We start from the raw sequence: 7,577 nt of genomic DNA, 5'->3' as shown, positions 1-7,577 counted from the left end.
GAGACCTGATTTCTTGTCTTGCCCTGCTAGTGTCTTACCTAGTTCAATTAAATTCTGCTAACATTGCCTGATGCCTGATATGTAATTAAATAATTGTTTGTGAGAGTGTTTCATATCTGTCTTCCCTGCTAGGTGATAATCTTTGTTAGGGCAGGGACTGTGTTTTCTTCCCTACTGCATCCCTAGCAAGTACTATACTCCTAGCAAACACTGGGTGTACAGTAGATGCTCAACACATAGTTGTTGAATGAATGAATGGGCGGGCCAGGATTCTGTGTGGTTAAGACAAAGGGCTTGAAGGCCTGGGCTTGAATCCTGACTTGAACACTTATTAGCTGTATAATCGAAGACCCATCACTCAGCATCTCTGTGCCTCAGTTTCCTTGACGTGAAATGGGAACACACTTCCCTGGCTGTTGGGAGGATCAAGGGAGTGATTGCAGATCAAGTATCCAACACAAGGTCTGTAGAAAGTGAAGCTCAGCCATTTCTCTCAGCTTCTTCCAGGGTCATGTACGGCAGGGGAATTCTGATGGGGGAAACAAAAAAATCTTCTAAGACAATGTAATTTGAGCTGGGTCCTGGGGAGGAGTTAAGATTCCGGTTTGTGTGGCTAGGGCCAGATCTCTTTACTGAGTTCATCCAACTACAAAATGGAGATGATACACCTAGTTTCTGGCTTCCTCTGGGGAGATGGTCCCACTTAAAGCCCCAGAGAAGGAAGATAGTGCACAATTAAAAGGCACCATCATTATTCAGCTGGAAAAGTGCCTTCACAGAACAAGTGAACTGATCTCCACCAAATATGACTCTGCTTGTGTTGTGCATAATTGAACATTTAGTGTGGATTTAACCTAGGGAGCTACCTATGCTGTTTGGTTAGAGTCAAGTTTTTCTTTAAAAAAATTTTCTTTTAAATTTTGTATTGGGGTATAGTTGATTAACAAAGAGTGTTGTGATAGTTTCAGGTGAGCATTGAAGGGACATTCATATACATGTATCCATTCTCCCCCAAGGGCTTCCCAGGTGGTGACAGTGGTAAAGAATCCGCCTGCCAATGTAGGAGACACAAGAGACATGGGTTTGATCCCTGGATCAGGAAGATCCTCTGGAGGAAGAAATGACAACCTGTTCCAGTATTCTTGCCTGGAAAAACTCCATGAACAGGGGAGCCTGGGGGCCTCCATGCAGTCCATGGGGCTGCAAATAGTCAGATATGATGGAGCGACTAAACATACATTCTCCCCCAAACTCTGGTCCCATCCAGGCTGCTGCGTAACATTGAGCAGAGTTCCATGTGCTATACAGTAGGTCCTTGTTAGCTATCCATTTTAAATATAACAGAGTGTACATCTCCATCCCAAACTCCCTAACTATCCCTACCCCTCATTCTTCCCCATGGCAGCCATAATCTCCTTCATGAAGTCTGTGAGTCTGCTTTCATTTTGTATTTAAGTTCATTTGTATCATTTCCTTTTATATTGCACACATAAGGGATGTCATATGATATTTCTCCTTCTCTGTTCACCTGAAACTATCACAACACTGTTTGTTAATCAACTATACCCCAATACAAAATTAAAAAAAAATTTTTTTTAAAGAAAAACTTGACTAACCAAACAGCATAGGTAGCTCCCTAGGTTAAATCCACACTAAATATTCAATTATGCAAAACACAAGCAGAGTCATATTTGGTGGAGATCAGTTCACTTGTCTCCTTCTCCTTCTCCTTCTCTGATATTTACTTCACTCAGTATGACACTCTCTAGGTACTTTCATGTTGCCACAAATGGCATTATTTCATTCTTTTTAACGACTGAGTAATATTCCATTGTATATATGTACCGCCTATTCTTTATCCATTTCTCTGCTGATGGACATTTAGGTTGCTTCCATGTCTTGACTACTGTAAACAGTGCTGCTATGAACATTGGCGTGCATGGATCTTTTTGGATTATGTTTTTCTCCAGATATATACCCAGGAGTGGGATTGCAGGGTCATATGGTAGCTCCAGTTTTAGTTTTTTAAGCAACCTCCATTCTGTTCTCCATAAAGGCTGTTCCAATCTACGTTCCTACCCAACAGTGTGGAGGGTTCCCAGATGCTCTCCAGCATTTATCGTTTGTGGGTTTTTTGATGATAGCCATCCTGGCTGGTGTGAGGTGGTATCTTATTGTAGTTTTGATTTGCATTTCTCTGATAATGAGCGATGCAGAACATCTTTTCATATGCCTAGTTTAATGCAGCACTTCATAAAGGTGGAGGTAATTAGCACCATCCAGATGCTGGATTCCTGTGAAGTTTTTGCTGCTTCCATGGCTGAAGGATTTTCAAGGAGATGAAGCTCTGGACTCTTTCCAGACCTTGAGTACTCTGGAAGTATGAGCCCTGACCTGGCCTTTGCTTCAGCTGTAACCTCCTCCTGGAGATTGAATGTCACCTACTCTAGGATGTCCTCCATGATCAGTGAAAGCAAAGTCTGTTGCTTCTTCTGGGTTCTTATGTCATTCTACACACACTTCTTTTGTAGAAACTCAAAATATCCTATTGTGTTAGTTTGTGTCTATGTCTGTCTCTCTCACCAGAGCCTAAGATCTTATTCCCAGTGTTTCTCTGACATATAGTTGACTCTCAGTGAATGTCTGCTGGATAAAACTTTTCAGGTTTCAAAACTGTGGGAAACCTGGGGGTCTCCCAGGTTATAGCATTTGGATTAGCATTTGGATTTTCCTGGGAAGGGCAAACCCTCTGTGGTGTTGATGTGTACTCTACCTTCTGATGGAAGTTCTGTGTGATGACTTAATGAGCCCATGGGTGAACCTCTCCTCCTCTAAAGCAGACATGCTCCTGGAATATCCTAGAGCACAGTATTAGGGTCTGAGTTTACTGATGCTGAAGCTGGCGCTCCAATACTTTGACCACCTGATGCGAGGAGCTGACCTTGATGACCAATGACCATCATTGGAACAGACGTTGATGCTGGGAAAGATTGAAAGCAAAAGAAGTTGCAGAGGTTGAGATAGTTAGATAACATCACTGACTCAATGGACATGATTCTGAGCAAACTCTGGGAGACAGTGAAGGACAAGGAAGCCTGGTGTGCTGCAGTCCATGGGACTGCAGAGAGTTGGACATGATTTAGTGACTGGACAACAACAACAAACATGGTTTTATAATTTTTTAATGAATTAATTTATTTTTGGCTGTACTGGGTCTTGATTGATGTGTGTGGGCCTTCTTTAGTTGCCATGAGTGGGGGCTACTCTCTAGTTGTGAAACATGAGCTTCTCATCACAGTGGCTCCTCTTTTGTGGAGCACAGGCTCTAGAGCACAGGCTTAGTTGCTGTGGAGCGTGGGCCCAGTTGCCCCACAGCATATGGAATCTTCCTGGACTAGAGATCAAATCCATGTCCCCTGCACTGACAGGTGATTCTTAACCACCAGACCACCAGGGAAGTCCACCATGGGTTTATAGACACTCAAGTGTGAAATCTAGCTTTTAGTTCAAGTTCACACCTTGTAGAAAGCAAGAGAGCAGGCCATGAACTATCAGAGTTGGTTATCTGCTAGAAGGCTCCTGGAGGCCCCGAGAAAGAGTCCAGAATATGATGAGCCTCCACTATTGTTTAGGCTCTGCTGGCTCCAAGATGAATGTGTCCCTTGCCTTTCTGGCACATAAAGTATGTCCTCCCCATTTGGAGGAAAATACATAAAATATGCCTCCTCACCAATGGATACATTCTGGATACCAGGATGCACCACACTCAACATTCCTCGTTTCTTGCTGGAGCCAAACCTAAGGGCAGAGAAGGAGTTAATGGAACACAGCAGGACTGAAGGAGCTCAGGCAGGAACCACCCAAGGCCAGGTGTGGCCAAGATCCACTTGCTCTGAACAAGGCCCTAGACTTGGGACCCTTTGAGCTGGCACTCCTGCCTCCAGGTTCAGAAGCTGGAGTGGGAGCTTCTGATGGGTCGTGGTTAAGTTCAGCATCTTTGCTCCAGCAGGGACTGAGGAGAGGGTGTGTCCATCCCATCCATCTGCCATAGTGAGGGGGGCCTGTCTCCTCCTACTTCTTGGGATTCCCACAAATGGGGGTTCAGATTTTGGGCAGCCCAAGAGACAAATAGCAGTTTCCCCCTGACTCTGTGAACTCCATATTCTCTTCTAGTACTTTCAGAAGAGCTCCATGTCCTGCTCATTCAACAAACATTCATTTAAACCTACACGTACCCCAGGCAGGATGCTAGGTGCTGGGAGGTAGGAGTGAACAAAGGAGTTAGAAAAAAAAAAAAAAAAACAAAGGAGTTAGAGTCTATATCCTAGAAGGGACGAGACTGATGACAAGTGCACAAGACAACTTGTGATAAATGCTGTAAAGGAAATAGGCAAGAAGCTGTGATAGAAAGTAAAAGAGATCTGCTTAGAGAAGTTTTGTAATCTATTCCCCAAAACTTGGTGGCTTAAAATATCCATCCATGATTTTGTGGGTCAGGAATTCGGGAAAGGCTGGGCTGAGAGGTTCACCTCTGCTCCAAGTGGGATCAGTTGAGGTGTTTGGGGCTGAGGTGTCCCATTCCAAGATGGTTTCTTTTTTGCTCACAACTTTGTAGTGAAAAATTTCAAATATACAAAAAAAAAAAGAAGAAGTTGAAAGAATTGTATAGCACATGCTGTGCCTACCACTTAGATTCTACACTTAACATTCTCCCATCTTTGCTTTATCACACATTTATCCATCTTTCTACCTCGCCAAATGGCTTCTTCACTTCTAGGTCTGGTTCAGCTCAGATTCCCTTCCTCCCCATGTGGCTTGGAATTCTCACAGCTCACTGGTCTAGGGCTGGTCATACCTCTTAGCTGATGGCTGACTTTCAGGCCAGTTGGATGCCACGTCTGAAATGGACAACAGCATCTCTTCCATTGTACGCAGTTGGTCCAAGCAATCATAGGGCAGAAAAGACCCTGTGGGATGAACAACACTGCTGGAGCCATTTCTAGAAAAAATAACTAGCTAGAAAAGGTGATCATGGGAGACGTTTCTGAAAAGGTAGTGTTTGGGATGAGCCCTGAGTGCTGCGAATGAACCTGTCTTGTGAAGAGCAGGGAGAAGAGTTGAGGACAGCAACAAAGACAAAGGTTTGGAGGTGGAAAAGCAAGTCTTGTGCCTCACTTTTCTTTGTGTATGTGTTAACTGCTCAGTCGTTTCTGACTCTTTGTGACTTGGTGGACTGTAGCCCGCCAGGCTCCTCTGTCCAGGGAATTCTCCAGGTAAGAATACTGGAGTGGGTAGCCATACCCTTCTCCAGGGGATCTTCCCAACCCAGGGACTGAACCCGGGTCTCTTGCATTGCAGGTAGATTCTTTACTGTCTGAGCCACTGGGAAAACCCCACTTTCCTTTGCCCATATCCAAATCCAGCCCATCATCCGGGACCCACATCGTGCCACCTTCCTCATGAAGCCCTCCTGGATACCTTGTTCCCTGTTGATGCTTCCCTTCGTCCTGGAGCACTCAAGCCTGGAATGCCCACCTGGCTTGAACAGCTTGGTTAGGTAGCTCGGTGGTTATGCACACCATCTCTGTGGGGCCTTGGGGAAGTTGCTTAACTTCTCCGGTCCTACTTTCTTCACCTGTAGATGAGAATAATAATACCTGCCTTAGAGGGAAGCTGCTGGGAGAATATTGATATATGTAAAACACTGGGCACCTGGTGAATACTCAATAAATAGCAGCTATAATTAATCATTTCAAACTGGTTCACCCCGTCGTGTTCATCTAGTTTAGAAATGTTTCTCAGAGCAGACACCATGCTTTTTTGCAACTTTTTCTCTTTCATCGTGTAAGCAGTGTGCCTTGCAGAGATGTTATGGATAAGAACGAGCACGCCACAGAGTTCTCCACCGTGCTGTGGTGCTAATGAAGCCAGGTGGGGCGCAGAGATGAGTAAGACTCAGCTGGATCCCTCCAGAAGCTTCCAGAGAGTAAGGAAGTAGCTGTGCTTGCAGCGGCCGTGCTGGGAATATTTCACATTTGGATACTGATACTAACAGGTTTCAAAGCACCTGCACATCTGTATTAGTTTGCTGGGGCTGCCATAATGCAGTACCACAAACTGTGTGGTTTCAACAAGAGATAATTATTTTCTCACAGTTGTGCCGGCTAGGAATCAGGAATCAAGGGTGAGGGCTGTGGGGCGGAATCCCCTCCACAACTCTCCCATGGTGTCCAGTAGTTTTCTGGCAATCCTTGTCATTCCTAGGCTTGTAAAAGCATCACCCTGGTCTCTGCTTCCATCTTCACATGGCATTCTCCCTAAGCGTGCATGGTATCCAAATTTCTCCCTTTAATAAAGACACCAGTCATATTGGGTTAGGGTTCATCCTAATAACCTCAGTTTAATTTGATTACCTCTGCAAAGACCATGTCTCTGCATACCATCACATTCTGAAATACTGGGGTTCGTTCTCCACCAAATAATTTTTGGAGGACACAATTCAACATGTAAGACATCTCCGTCTCCTATGACCCTCCTCATCCACACCCCACCATGAGCCCCTCCAGGACAAACACCAAGTCTTATCTTAAATATCTGTACATTACTTTCTCTTTATTTTAGCCATGCTGTGTAGCTTGCAGGATCTTAGTTCCCCTACCAGGGATCGAACCTGGGCTCTGAAAGTGCTAAGGCCTAACCACTGGATCACCAGGGAATTCCCCTAAATATCTGTACCTTTCGGGCTTCTCCCCACTCTTATGCGCCAAGCCTTTTCAACAGCCTTTCCGCCTCCTACCATCCTTATGCCTCTTTAGCCTGGCAAATTCCTATTCATCCTTTGTTTCTTAGTTTAAATATTACCTCCACAGAGAGACCTTTCCTGATCACCCTTTCTTGATTGCATTTCCCATGTTATTTATTCTCTCGTGGTTTCCTCTTCTTTCTTCCTTACACATCTCATGGTTAATAATATACATTTCTTTGCAATTGATTAATGAAGGTGTCAGATAACCCCTAACCTCTAAACACAGTGAGGGTAGGGACCAACCTACTCACTGTTGCCTTCCTGATTCCATAATGTATGATTCAGAGTAGAAACAATAGATATCTGTTGAATGAATGAAGAAACAACACATCCTTGGATCCTCCATATCATCTCACACAGTAAGGGTGATAGTGGATATTGAATGAATTATAATCATTTCTGTCTCTGTGTCCTCTAGGAGAAAGTGAACTCCTTAAGGAAAAGATCAGGTCTCATTCTTGTTTTTGAATCTCTGGCATCCCCCTTCTCCTCCTTGATCTTCTCTGTACTAGTTCTATATGCTGAAAGCAAATTACCCTGGAACTTAGAAGCTTAAAATCTTTTCTATGGGTCAGGAATTAAAGAGTGATTTTGCTGTTTTTAGCTCAAGGTCTCTCAATTATATTCAAGATTTCTGCCAGGGATGCAGTCATCTAAAGGCTCGGCTGGGGCTGGAGGATCTACTCCTAAGATGACTCACACATATGGCTGGCGAGTTGGAGGTGGTTGTTGGCAAGAGACTCAGTTATCATTCATGCAAGCCTCTCCCCAG

The sequence above is a fragment of the Moschus berezovskii genome, chromosome 15 (genome assembly GCF_049115385.1).
Source record: "Moschus berezovskii isolate FMDL1 chromosome 15, NW_MosBer_1.0, whole genome shotgun sequence".
Classification (NCBI taxonomy): domain Eukaryota; kingdom Metazoa; phylum Chordata; class Mammalia; order Artiodactyla; family Moschidae; genus Moschus; species Moschus berezovskii.
This window is presented reverse-complemented; position numbering follows the sequence as displayed.